Here is a 15,421-nt window from a genome sequence, read left to right on the forward strand (position 1 = left end):
CCATTCACGAAGCAGATATTTATCGAGCACTTACTAATTGCCAGACACCAGTCTAAGCTGTAGGAATATGACAATGAAGATGATATGGTCTAGTCTGAAAAGGCTGACAGTTTAGTAGTATAGAGAGGCATAAAAATAAATACCAACATGAAGTGTGATGGGTTTCGCAATGAACTTTTGTGTAGAGAATAGTGGGACAAAAGAACAACATGATCAAGTCTACAGGGATGTGTGGGTGGCAGAGACAGTGATATGGTTTCTTAAAGGATGTGGTACTAGAGCTGAGTCTTGAGAGATGAATCTGTTTCCCAGGAAGAAGGGGAGAGGAAGGGCATTGCAGACAGAGGAAGCAGCATGAACACAGCCACGGAGCTCTGGACAACATGCTCAACTGTCTCCCAGGAAGAAGCAGAGAGAGGAGGCCAAATGGTGGGATACCTTGAATTCTACGAGAACATGAAAATAGTCTGTTCTTTAAAAGCTTGACTCCAAACGCTTCATAGTGTGAAGGTAAATTCCCATTGGGTCCCTCTCTGAATTATGTGATTTATTATTTGGGAGGCCCTAACTTCTTTTTCTTCATTGTGACATGGAAATAATAACCCTAAGCTCAAAAGGTTGTTGTGGGAATTGGAAGGCATTTGGTAGAAGTGCTTAGTCCTCTGCCTGACAGACGCCTCCACTGAGTGGTAATGGTCATTAACATAATCATCATCATGACAATTCCAACTTCCCAAAGAGTCGAATGAAATATGATGGGATTTTGATTCATCGGACAACATGATCATTTACAGAACGCCTAGTGACTTTGAGAGACACACTCAAACGGTAACATTTGTCCCCATTAGGACAAAACAAACTTAAAATCACAGCCTGGATGGGTAGCCATACATTGAAGTTCTCCAGAAATAATAATGATGATAATGTCCTATGATTTCATCAGTTTGTCCAAAATGTAGAAAGATGCAATCTGTTTAATTTTATGACATTCGGGACAGCAGGGAATTTTTGAAACCTATATATTTCTAAGCCAATCTCATGTGATATTAGAAATGCTTATCTCAAAAAGATTACCATGGCACCATGGAACAATGCTGTGTGGTCTCAGCTGCCCAGCTGGGTCAAGGCTGGAGAGATGGTGACTTACCTTTGTTTCAGGCTGACAGAGGGACAATGGGAAATGTCTAGAGATGATTTGTGCAGCCAGCATCTTCAAAAATGAGAGACGATAGAGGGAGGGATATTACCCTGGGCAGGGCTGGTGGTGCGAGGAATGATGATTTGGTTCATTGCTTTGACCGTGTGGTGCTTTGTTTAAAACTGTGCTGGGCAATTCCTTCAGCCTCAGGAAGAGAAACAACTCTTGTCAATAAATTATAGCGGATGTGGGAAAATCACCCCCGGGGTGAAGTCTGGGACTGACTGAGTCCAGAGAAGTTAGTGCCCACAAAAGCAGCTGCCGAAATTTACATTTTTCTGTTTGCCCTCTGGTTCAGAGTGAATATAAATCTGCATAATGCAGCCATAGAGCCCCCTGTCTGCTGGCCACGCGTGGGGATAAGGGTTGTGGGGAGGAAAACATGTGACCCTGACAAAAGCAGACTCTGGCTTTATAATAATAACCTGGCCACTCTTGGCATTTTTTCTAAATTTCTGAAATCCCCTGGAAAAATGTCAGTCCCCTCATTAGCAATCATGAATTCGTATTTAATACCCAAACTACATTGAGGGCAAAATATTTAAATCTGTAAAGAAATATTTTTAATTATAAAACATATACGTATATATAGTAAAATTTTGCAAGAGTACTTAAGTGTAGACAAAATAAAATAAAAATATTACTATTTCCCACTCAAATCCAATTTTCCAGAAATAACTGCTAATAATTTGTCGTGTATTCTTTCAAACTTTCACTATGCATAAGATGTAGTGACACAGCTCTGAAATCAGATTGCCTGGGTTTGCGCCTGCTTCTGTCACTTAGTAGCCACGTTACCTTAGAAACGTTTCATAACCTTTCTGTGCCTCAGTTTTGTCATCCACAAAGTGAGGATAATAATAGTATCACCTCATAGATTGGTATGAGGATTAAACAGATTTATAAATACATATACACAGAGAATTTATGCCTGATACTTAATAAACACTTAAAAAGTGTTTGACAAAATGGGACTATAGTAAGGCTGATTTTTAACGAAAACATTTCTTACGGACTTTGTTTCCAAAGGATTATAAAGTTTGTTGGGTCAGGATGAGTTGGACTCTTGACTCTTCTGAGTTTCTTTCTCTAAAAGCAGTCATTTCTTATTCTTCCCAAGTAAAAATAAGTATAGTACTTGTTGAGTACAGGCCATAAGTTCAGACCAATGAGGATGGGAAACCCAGCCTCTCTACTTAGTAGTGTTATGATAATGGCACGTTACTTAACTTCTCCGAGCCTCAGTATCTTTGCCTATAGAATAAGAACAATAGTTTTGTTTCAAGGATTGCATGAGATCATGCATGTGAACGATTTTCCCTGGCTCGGAGTAAGTCCTCAAAAGTGATATCTGCGTCAGCATGAAGTGGAGGGCTTAATGCTTCCTTTTTCTTATTTCCCTAATAGAGGTATGAATATATAGGCTGGTACTATTCTCTGAGGAGAGGAGAGAGACAAAGATTTGACTTCAGGTGTGTTTGGGGTGGCTGAGTCACACACCAATTTTGGTTGGAATAGTTTTCCAGTTGACAAAGCACTTTCAACTTGACAATGCCCTGTGAAGGAGAATAGGGAAGTTATCATTACCATCACATTAGCATTGTTTTTAGATAACAAAACGGAAGCACAGAGGACATAAAGCACTTGGCCAAGGTCACCTAGCACAAGATAAAGCCCAAACTGGCACTCTGTGCTCTGACAGGCCTACCCCTCAGTTCCCTGAGAAGGCCATTAGAGGCCAGCTTGTAGTGTATGGAGTGCCGTGGGCTGCACAGATAAGATAAGGGCTCTGTGGCCAGGTCTGACTCAGAGTAGACCCTCAACAAAGAGGTTGCCATTATTATCAGAGCATCTTTAGGTATCATCACTTCTATCTCTTCCACTATGACTATATCTCAACCCAGGTTTATTTTTCTGGGCCCGGTATGCCTGACAACACTAAAAATACTGACCTAAAATGATTATGAAGGCTGGGACAGAAAAATTTTTCCTTACCAAGATGATTTATATTTGAGGAAGTGAGGCTCTTCTCCTATATGCCTTTCATATATTTTGAGTCAGAAAGGATTTTGCTTGAGAAGCACGGTCGGGAGAATTTCATCTATAACTGCATTGGAAGGAAGAGGATAATGGAAATTTTAATAAAAACGCCAACGCAATGAGAATAAGAATCAGCTCTTTTGCAATAGGAAGCAGCTACTTTGCTCAACAGGCAACAAAATCTTAAGTTTGTGTTCATGAAAATTATCACCATCTCTGGCTCCACTGAGATTTAACCAAGGAGGAAAAGAGAATTTAAAAAGTTCAGATGCAGTTCACTTGGAAATTTGTCTCCAGACTTCGAGAATATTTCAGTTTTTCAAAAGAGCACACAAAGAAAGAGGCTGGATTCTTGTACAAAAGAATACAGATTCTCTGGATCATAAGGACCATATAAGACAATGTGTTGCTAGTTGTCTGTGCTTTCTATGTCATGACTATGAAATATCAGGATAACAATAACATGCTGGACTCACCATAATCAGCCTTAGGGCCTTCGCCAGAAATAGGACTGCACAGCACTGACAGGATTAATCCTCCACCGAGGTCTGATGCATGTGCCATGTGCTTTGCGGGTACTAGCTATGTGAGGGGGTGGTAGAAGTGAGATGTATGTTATATATATTTTGGAAACAGAGAGGCCAAGCTCTATCAACTGTGATGCTTGAATCTGTCTCATGAACCAAATACCAGAGGCCCCAAGGAGACTTAGTTGCACAGCTACAAAGCTTTTGCCATTGAGTAATGGGAGGAGACCATGGTGTCTGTCCACCAACTCAGTATTTCATAGAAATAGAATGAAATGCAGTTTTGCAGAAATATCTCCATTATAGCTCTTCACATTATATATATGGCAGATACTGCTAATATCCAGCTGTCTAGAAAAAAACACACTCTGTTCCTTTATTCACTCATGCAGAACACTTGTGACCAGATGTATGTGTCTTTTTTCACACCAAGCAATTCTGAAGCTAACTGCCTGGAGTTAGCATCAAATCCCACAGGCTAAGGTCTCAGTCCCACAAGAATGTCTCCCACTTCAGACATCAGTCACCAGTAGTGGTCAACTTCTGCTGACTCGGCTATAAATGGAAGGTTCCCATGTCCCCCTCCTGGTTTCATCATTTGCCAGAACAGCTCACGAACTCATGGAAAGGCTTAACTATGTTTACTGGTTTATCATATAATAAAGGATATGGTAAAGGATATAGATGAATAGCCAAATAGAAAGATACATAGGGTGAAGTCTGGAGGGTCCTGAGTGGAGTTGGAGGGCACCACCCTCCCAACATGTAGATGTGCTCACCGACCTAGAAGCTCTTCAAACCCCGCACTTTTGGGATTTTTACGTGGACTTCATCACATAAACATCATTGATTATTAACTCACTTTCCAGCCCCTCTCCCCTCTCTGAAAAATGGAGGTGGGGCTGAAAGTTCTAAGCTTTTAATCATAGTTTGGTTTTTCTAGTGACTAGTCTTTATCCAGGAAGCCACCAAGAGTTGCCTCCTTAGAACAAAGGACACTTTTATCGCCCAGGTTATTACAAGGGATTTAGGACTCCGTGTCAGACACTACTATCACTCAGGAAACTACAAGGGTTTAAGAGCTCTGTGTCAGGAACCAGGGTCAAAGACCAAATATTAACAGGAACTGGAGGCAGATTATATATATATGTTTAATATGAAATAATAAAATATATGTTATTTCACAGCAAACCAATTCCCTTCCTCTCACCTTTTATTGCTCAGAGAACCACAATTTATCCAGGAGCAGCCTGGATAAAACTACATTTACAGCCTCCCTTGCTCTTAGAGATGATCAAATGACCAATTATACTTCTGACCAATAAGAGGTAGTTAGAAATCTACTGGGGATTTGGAGAGATTTCTGGTCTCCGGATTTGGCACCTCTCCATAATAAATGGCAAGAAAAGCCACAATTATTCCCATTGCTGTACCTTTGGACTGACTTTGCAGCTCCTCCAATCAAGAGGCAGAGACTATTTCTCCACTCCTTGACTCTGGGCTTGGTCTGTGACTTGCTTTGGCCAGTACACAAAAGCAAATGAGATGCAGACTAAAACAGAAATATGGCTGCATGATAGAGCTTGCCCTCTCCTGCCGCTCTTGGAAACCTGAGACTGCCAGGGGCAGATGCCAGGGCTAGCCTGCTAAACAATGAGAAACATGTGGCCTAGGTATTCCCATTGCTCTTGCCAGCAGCATACCAACCACCAGATTCATGAATGAGCCATAGTAGATCATTCAACCTCCAGTCAACTGGCAAGTGACTGCAGATGCACAAAGAGATCAGCTGAGCTGGCCCAGATCTGAAGAACTACCCAGCTGACTAACAGAGTGGTAGTTGTTTTAAGCCACTAGATTTGGGGGTTTGTTTATTACCCGGCCGAAGCAAACAGCTCTATACTCCTTCCCCAGGCCCCTGTTTCCTTTCTGCCTGAAGTGCAGACATGAGGTTGAAGATGGAACAACAACCTTTGCAATGATGAAGATGAATGCATTTCAGAAAGACAGAAGGGACTTGGTGAACAGACGTCACTGTAGAACTAATGGCTGTACCATCCTAGGACTACCAGCCTCCAGACTTCATGTTTTGTGAGAAAACTCTATGTTGATTAGCCACTCGTATCATTCAGTTCTTAGTCACAGATATTAGAGTCATCTTTAGGTGATTTAAGTAGAAAGTGGTTTATTAAAATGCATTAGTTAGCTTACAGAACCTCTAGAAATCCCGAGAACCAGTTTAGAATTCTACTTGGCCAGGAAAAGGGCAGCCAGACACAGCAGAGCCAGGAGAAAAGCCTGACCACAACGCAGGACTGTTCTAGTGGAAAAGCGAGTGTTGCTGCCTCCCGGGCCCCGTGTCTGTGTTATTAGGGAATGAACAACAGAACCTCCTCCGTGGCCACTCTGGAAGAACAGATGCCTCTGTCTGTACTCTCCACTCAGAGCTACTCCCAGGCCTCTCACGTTTGCCTCAGATTTCATGGAGAGCACCTACTTGGGTGTATTCCCTTTCTCTTCATCTGTTTGGTGAGGAAGGGATCTCTGCTCTAGGGTTATGAGGATGGCTGAACACATGACACCGACACTGGACAGATGAGAGTGACAGCAGTTTCTTAGTCACATATACTCACAGTCTGGGGTAGGACACTGCATACCCCACAGGGCCACAAGGTTATGCTTGAGAACAGAGTGATTGGGAAGGAGGCTTTGTGATAACGAGACAGTGAGGTGACCCCTGGTTCTCATGGGAGATTGTGATTGGTTTGTTTGAATAATTCCACAGGCTGGCAGGAAACTGAAACCCAAGACTCAAGGATAAGCAGGTGCTGGGCCAGGTCCCCATGATGAGGTGGGCTGTTTGGTTAAGGGACCTTATCCACTGAGGCAGAATGGGCAGAGGACTTGATATTCAGCCATTGGAGCCCACTCAATTTTACCGAAAGTCAAGACAGCTCATAGTAGTGAATCCATTTTCAGCTTATGTCACATCATGTCTCAAGCAAGCACCCTAGCTGAAAGAGATTTGGGAAATCTAATTCTAGCTTTCTATCTTCCTAGTCTCAGGAAGGCAAGCTAAAGTGGGTTGAGATAGGTGTTGAGTGAGCAACTTTCCACTTCTTTCATTATTCAACATCCATACACATCCTTCTTTCTATAATTAAACTTTTAGAAGGAAACAGCAACAGTAGCATGTGCCTTCCACTGTCGTGTAACTCATCCTGTGGAATTATTCAAACAAACCAATCACAAACTCACGACACTGTCGTGAAACTGCATTTACTCTCTCCCCAAAAGGAAAGACTCAAGTTCTGACCGGTCGATGCCTCCATCTCTGCATCACGTGTATTCCTTCTCTAGTGCAGTTATAATCCTATCTAGATATCCGGTAGCCTAGAGACTAAATAAATAGTGAAAGGAAGGGAGGGGCAAGTTATAATACACACTCATACACGTTCACAGCTACATCAGAAAGAAAATACAGGTAGCTACTTCAGTTTTCCGCAACTCGTAAGCAACAGTGACAAGAGGTCACAGCAGCACTCAGTAGCAGTGCCAATGGTATCAGGCAGATGCGGCGGTACAGAACGGCCATGGGACTATCTAGGAAGGCCTGGAGCAAAGTAAGGAGAAAAAGAGAGCTGAACAGAATGTATAGAAGCCCATACGAGACCACCCAAGGCTCTTGGAAATACCAGAGAGAGAGTCTTTGCAGGGATCTGGGTTCCTGCATTATAAGTGAGACAACACTTATAGAAGCGGAAAAAGAAAACGGATGTTAAAGAAAAAGAAAGACACAGCCACGTCAGGGGAAAAAAATAACAACGAATGTTCGATTGGAAAGAGAATTATTCAATGCACAAAATACCTTAGGAAAAAAACCACATAATATAAGATTAGAGATGTCATGGCTCTATAAGAATTTCTTAAACAGGAAAGGAAGGGAGGAAGGGAGAGAGGGAGGGAGGGAGGGAGAGAGGAGAGAAGGAAGGGAAAAGGGAGGAAAGAAGGAAGGAACCGATCTGAGGTCTGTCCATCTGGGGAAGACAACAGATCACTATGATGTCCAGTGGCCTGCACAGTGTCTCTGTTGTGTTCTCAGAGGCAACGACAGCTACCAAGGCCCAGAGAAGTTAAGTGACTTGCTTCAGGTCACACAGGTAGTGAGTGCAAGGCGATTATCTTTAAGTATAGCAAACTGTGGCAAACTAAAATGGAGTAACTTGTAGGAAATAATCCCTATGCTGTATTCCCCTTGCACTTTTCACTCTCTTTTCCATCAAAGAAAAGAGCTACTGTCTATTTTCGATGAAGTCATTTGATTTCCTCGTGCCTCCAGTAGGCAAACTTCCCCAACCAGTCATCTGTTTCTCAGCTGAACTTTCCTGGCTAATAAGAAAAAAAGCAGTTTCTGTTATAATAGTATCTTATGTCCTACATGATGGAAAAGACAAGTAACTGGAAGTCTGGAAACCTAAATTCTTTCTCTGGTTTCATCAGTGGCCACTGAAGGATTTCGAGCAAGTTACTTCATTTCTGTGGGCCTCCGTTGTTTCATCTGCAAAATAAAGGGCTTGGCCTAGATTGGTGGTTTCCCACTATTCTTTAGAACCCTAAGATTACGCAGTAGTGCCCGAGGAGTAGGTAAGGAGGGAGACCAAATGGGTAAGACTTCAGGTCCCGTATTCCCTCTCAATTTTATATATTGGGGTTCCCAGGCTTTAAAAAAATCATCTAGAGAATTGCCCAGGCACTAATAATCCGTGATTCCAAGGCTTTTGGTGGATGGCCCTAAAGATAGCTCCATGTCCGCATGCCTCAAGCGAGAAAAATTTTAGATGGACTAAAAATAAAGAATGCTGGTTTGGTTTCTGGATTTTTTCAGAATGGCACAAAGAGAGAGAGAGTGGACCAAGAAAAATGTTTTGTGAGAAGGGAATTATTTTGCTTTCCTGCCAAGATTTATTACATAAGCACATTTTGTCCTTAGCAGCACCAACTCCATTGTGAACACTACTTCACTGTGTGTATATCTGCCTTGAGGACATAAACTGGAAGATTCATATAGGCTGGGGCCACACAGTGTCCAGCATGGCAATTAATTGTCAGAACCTTCTAAAAAAGTCAGTGGGAAAGATGAGAGAGTTCAGTGTTCTGTGATTCCTCCTCTGGAATGTTAACCATATTAGGAATTTATTTAGCCATATTATAAATACCCTATTCCTATGACAACGAAGACAATTACACTACAAATAACATTTAAAGAGAATTTCTAGGCCAGTGACTATAACCGTCTTTATTTCAGAACAGCTGTTAAAAGGTCTGTTAATAAAGATCCAAAAGAAAACAGAGATTCTCAAATTATGTTGCTTAATACTAAAGAAAAACTGTTCCAGAGGCTCAGACTTTTAGCTAATGAAATAAAAACAATGATACATGGCACACAAAGTCAAATTTAGGGAGTGATATATGGAAATCAAAATAATTGGAATTTTTTGTTTGTTTACAGATGAGTAATTTGGAAAGTGCCATTAGGGCTTTCTTCAAGTGAATAAAGATGTTTTGTGAATTAAATCCTTCCTGATGATTTCCTACATTCCTAAAAGAACAAGGAGGAACGGGACTTATATTTAGGAGAAAGATCGATTTGTTAACGGAACTAGATTGAGAGTTTTTTGTAATAAAACACCAGGGTACCCAAAATAAGGTCACCTTCAGATCTCTTGCCATCTAGCCATCTGTCTTGGACATTTGCCTATTTAAAGGCAAATGGTTGAAGAGAATTTTTATGCTCTTTATAACTCTATATAGAGTATGTGTAGAAATGTAAACTGATAGAATTATTATTATTATATTACATCTGTAAAACATTTGGTGCCTTTAAAATCTTTTTCCCATACATGATTAGTGAATGACAAAGTCAAGACCAGCCTGTTCTCTGGGCCATCTTTGTAGCCTCAAACGCTATAGCGTGAGAGAGACCAGTCAGCACGGGGTAGCTTTGAGGGGGATGTTGGACTTGTAAAGGGCACCAGAAGAGGTGGAGGATGGGCATTATCCGGTGCAGAATGGCTGTCTGTCAGAGATCTCTACGATGGGGATTGTTACCTCAGGTAATTCACAGTCTTTGGGACCTGGCCATCACCCTTCGGGTCCACAGACTCACAAAGACTCCCTCTCAATAATTTGCGTCACCTGGGTGGACAAAAAGCTACACTAGCAATTTATTCATTTATAATAAGAGTGATCCCTTTCTCCAGCTCGTATCCCTACAAGGCTGATGATTGTGTGTGAGAGGGTGGAAGCTGGGGACAAATTACTGAAGCCTGAAAGGGGGAAGGGGACCTGGGCTTGACCATGTTGCCACTCAGTATAAAACCGCTGTGAAGGTGTTTGTTCAGCTGCCTGCCCTTGCTGGGGCCCTCAAATCTTTTTTTCTTCACTGAGCAGTCCTATGTACATATTCATGGTCCATTCCTAGAATCAAGGTGTCTGGTCATTGAAGTATTTATAATAAGATTATTTAGTGACCATAGAATCAGATTGAGCTTCAACAGATATTCCACAGTAAACCCTATTCCATAGACTACATCTATATCTCAGCCCTGTATCTCTGTTAATTGGATCTACTATCATGCCTCAGATACCATACCTCTCTCTCCTGGTAGGGCTGAATAGAACAGACAATTCTGCCCTTTGAATTATATATTTGAATGCCGACCTTACCACCCCACCCCCATTCAACAGTCCATTCTTTCTTAAGTGCATTAACATTATTCCGATTCCTGTTCAGTTCAGGATATTTAGCAATCTTATTGGTGCCACTCTCAGTTTTAACGGGTCCATGAGTGACAGCTGGGGGTCCTAAGTGATAGAGAAGCAGCCCCAATTAACTAGATCAAGTCTTGGAGACTAACAACAATAATAAACGACACTATATTCTTCAATATCTGATCTTTTCGGTATGTTAATTTTCCTTCAAACCAAGCAAGACCCATGTTCCCAGGGAGCTGCCCTCCCACCCCACCTCCCGCCTTCCTCACCACCATCAAATTTTTAGCAATGACTTAACGGCCCATAAGGGCGGCTGCTTTAGGACACAATCTTCTTTCTTTTCCCACTTGTGGCTCATGCAGTTTGACCTTGCTTTGACTTTGACATGCCTGCTTTGGGCCTCACTATCCCATCTGCAGAAGAGGGTCTGTCTCACACATAACCATCCTAAAACTCTCTGCCAACTCCGGATTCTCAAAGGGATTCCCTCAAGAAAAAGAATCCCACATTAAGGAAACTGGCACTGGCTTTGGTTTCTGTTCTTTCTCTTTACTCTATAGCTGCCAAGTCATTTTCTAGGTATTTGACACTGACTGAAAAGTTTTCCCTATGGGTTCGCTTTCAGTTGCTCTCTGTGTATTTTTTATTATGCACTTACCCAGGGATCGGTCTCTGTAACTGAACTGCAGGCACGATTCTCAGAGGCTTGGCAACCCATGTAAAGTACTCTAATTAAAAATGTGCATTTTGAGAAAAATTTGAAGTCATACCCTCACACAGTGGAAGAAAGGATCTCTGTTAAACTCTCCACAGACATGAGAATGAATCTCATTGTTAGAAAAAAAATTTCTACTTTACCAATCCTGGTTCAGGACTTCAGATAATTGGAATTTTTTTCCTGTTTACAGATGAGCAGATTGGAGGGTACCGTTAGAGCTTTGGAGTCTTAGCCCCATGGGTCTTAAGAACTGGCCTCCATCTACCATCTGTTAGATCATCATTTAGCGACTCAAGTCAGTGAACACCTCCAGAGGACCTATTACATGTCTGGCCCAAGTTATTGAGGATCCAAAGGCTGTGTATTGCAGGCATTCAGGTGTCAGGCTCTGGGTGAGTCAGATGTGGTTTGGGTCCAGGTTCTAGAGCTTACTAACTCCACGTCCTCTGAGCTTCAGTGTCCTCATTTACAAAACAGATGGCACCTGCCACATGGGGTTTTTGTGAAGAGTCAATGATGAAATGTGTGCAAAGCACCAGTACAAAGTCTGGCCCCTAGTAAGCCCTTTATCCATGATAGCTACTATAATGATCAAAAAGGGAAAATGACAGATTCATTCATTCGACAGACATTACCAAGAGTCTTATGTTCCTGGCGCTGCACTAGGATACTGGATGTACACTGGTAAACAAAGCAGGCATAATAGCTGTTCTCATGGAACTTGTAATCTGGTGGGAGTTAAGAGTCGATATAAAACAAACACACCTATAAACATACAATGACAAATTGTAGTAGGTGCTGTGAAGCAAGTGAACTGGTGCGTTAAAGTGCATGGGAAGAAAATGTGGGCTGAACCATGTGGGCTTGCGAGAGAAAAAAGGAGATTCGTAGCATAGGAACCATGCTCGTGGGCGAGGGATGGTCAAGGCACTCTTCAGAGGACAAAGTAGGCCAAGAGGAGACACGCTTATCAGAAGAAACTTGCTTTTTTTGTTCCATTATTGAATCACAACATTTTAAAGTTTTAGCATTTATCTAAAATCATCCAGCCCAACTCTTTACAGACAGGTAAACTAAGGTGTGGAGAAATAAGTTTCTCTAGTCATACTAATTAGATTTTGCACCCTAGCACCTCTCTTGCCACACCCTGAGCCCAATCCTGATGAGGAGACCTCCTAAACCTAGGATTGACTTAGACATTCTATCTAGACTAGAGTTTCTTTAATTTCTGTTTTTAATTTCTAGAAGGGACCACATGGTTATGTATAAGAAATTCTACTGCCAAGGGGGAAAATGCACAGGGAAGAGGAAAGTACTTTATATCAAGTGCAGCAGATTTCGTGGCTGGTGATTAGACCCTTTGTGAAAAATTGCGATTTTAACATTGACATGAGTAATCACACCTTTTCTTTCCTAGCAGTTTAGCATTTCCTGCTGTAATAATTCAGGCCTAATACCTCATTCAAGGAAGCAGAAGTGTCAGCATGCTATTAGTTTTGTCTGCATTGACCCATTTGTTTCTTCATAAACTCAGTCTGAATCTGCCACCACGCTGGCATATATCAATGATTCATGACGGACACTGGCTGAGACTCTAAAAGGGTCTTGCCAAGCACCTCTACACAAAGGATGATTCCTCAAATTGCTGACAACTCAATGACCCAGCAACTCGGTCATGAGTCTTTTGAGCTGTGAGGTCCCCTGCTCATAGATTTTCAAGGCCATTGTCTATGGAAAGGCAGGAAGAAAAGAAAAGTCCCTGGGCCAAGGGTCAGGTCTCTTGGGTCCTAATCCCAGTTCTGTTGTTTAATTTTGCTCAACTTTTTCACTTCTCTGGGCTTTAATTTCCTCATCTATTCAAAGAAAATACTGGCTGAGGGCTAGATCTATAAAGACAGTTTCAGCTTGAAGATGCCATGGTGCCATTTGGTGTGATTCTTGGGGTTTTAAGTTATTCATGAGGGTTCCTTGAACCCTTCCTGACTTTGTCTCTGAAAGACTTTGACAATGGCAGTGGGAGTCGAGGTTCATGTCCACATAGCACCGTGGTTTGCCAAAGTGGTTGAGAACTGGAAAGAAAGGGCCTGATGCACTTCCATCCCTCGACCTGTGTCCTGAGCCTTTCCTTTGGGGCATCTGCAGAGCTGCCAACTCTAAAGAGGGCTCTTACAATATGAATTAGTTTTAGGTGTACAACATGATGATTTGGCATTTGTATACATTGTGAAATGATCACCACAATAAGTCTAGTTATCATGCGTCATCAAACAAGGTTAGTACAAAATTCTTGACTATAGTTCCCACATGGTACATTATAGCCTTATGACTTATTTATTTTATAACTGGAAGTTTGTATCTCCTGATCCCTTTCACTGGTTTGGGTGAAGCCCCTTCCCTCCTTTCCTCTAAGGATGCTGACTCATAACTGCAGCGTAACGTATGGCACACCCAGACGAGAACGCATCTTGCAAACTGCATTGGGGGCCATTTCTCTGGTTTGCCTCTTCTGAATACCAAAGTCAAGAGGACAATTGGAATTGAATTCTTTACAGGTTAAAGAGCATCTAATTATACCTGGAAGAGCTTTTTAACTAAGACTCTTATTTTTTCTTTTAATATGCATATGTTTAGCATGCATCTATCTATCTATATCATATATATATACCTCGTAATAGTCAAACAAAACTAATGCTTGCAGTATTGTTCAGATTCTAGAGTGCACTTATTTCACTCATATCTAAGTGTCTAAATATCATTAAGATTCTGAACTTTTACTCTGAAGAATAAGTTCTGACCCTTTTCCCTGAACATGATTTTTCTAACTACTTTTAGAAAACAACAAAGTAAGATAGGATGGGGTAGCAAGTAGGTTTTCTTTCATCTACAAATACCAATTTATAGTGGCTTCCTTGTGACTATGTTGAAAAAGATCATGAGACAGTGACTTGACAGGAAGAAGCGCCTAATGGATGAGCAATGTCTGTTCTGAGTAAGGAGGGGGCCGGGCAGCATGTGTGTCACTTATGCGCCATCCTTGGATGACATCTTTCTGGCCACTGTTCACCTCGTTGTCCTTCTTGAAACCAGAGGGCAAGGCACGACGTTCAATGAATATGAGTGTTGTACATGATGGAGGAATGTTACACAAAGCGTGATCATTTCCATGAGAAACATCAAATTAGAGAATGTTATTATGGCTTTAATTCTAGGGTCTTCCTTTCACATCAGGATACTTAGTGAACCTAGTTGAGACTGAAGTCATTTTAGTGAGGGGTAAAAAGATCTATGAAAGTTCACAGAGAAGGAAATTGAGATCCCATACAGTTTCCTACACAGTTATGATGCAATCAAGAGTGTATATTGCAAGTAATAGACAACTCCTTGTAAGATCCTAACACTAACATCCATTTAGTCCTCATTAAGAAATTGGCAAAATTAGCCAGACATGACTAATCTCCCTCGCTAAGTTTGTGCGTGTCCTACTTAGATTTCTTTATCTTGGTTTACCAACCTTTTCTTTCTGCCTCCCAGTACTTTTCTTCATTCTTTTTATGCTAGAATGGGCTCTTCCTTTCATAAGGGCCCGGAGCATACCAAATGCTGAGAACTCTGTTTCTCCATCTGCTTTCACTTTGGATTTTATGCAGAGGGTCATCAATTGTATTCCTATAGCTCTAGATATCTGCCTTTTTAATTGTTAATTGCTTGAAACTGAAAGAGGTTTCTTTTACCTCTGATACAGAAAACTGTCTCCTTTCCCCTCTCCCTCTCCCTCTCCCTCCTTCCTACTCCCCCAAATCTTGGGAATCCATCCGTCTAATACATCACCACGCTTTGCTTTCTGTCTCTCTTCTTTGATCACTATGACCTGGCTTATCCTATGGCCCTAACAGAGATTTCGCTGGGTGGAAGAAAACATATTTTAAGTTGAATAGGAACTGAAAAAGACTCTAAAATGTATAGATTCAATGATATTTCCTGAAGGTTGACATCAAATGCTCTGCTTTCTCTAGCACGGCAGTGGTACATTCAACCGTTCAACTGTAGAGAGAATTAAAATCCTCACAGTTCTCATGGTCTCACTTTTATGGAAAAAATGGGCTGGAAGCCTGAGCGAAAATGACAAGTTGCTCTGCCTAGGAAGGATAATCCCAGTTTTGACCT

Source organism: Pteropus vampyrus, unplaced genomic scaffold (assembly GCF_000151845.1).
Source record: "Pteropus vampyrus isolate Shadow unplaced genomic scaffold, Pvam_2.0 Scaffold8, whole genome shotgun sequence".
In the NCBI taxonomy this organism is placed as follows: domain Eukaryota; kingdom Metazoa; phylum Chordata; class Mammalia; order Chiroptera; family Pteropodidae; genus Pteropus; species Pteropus vampyrus.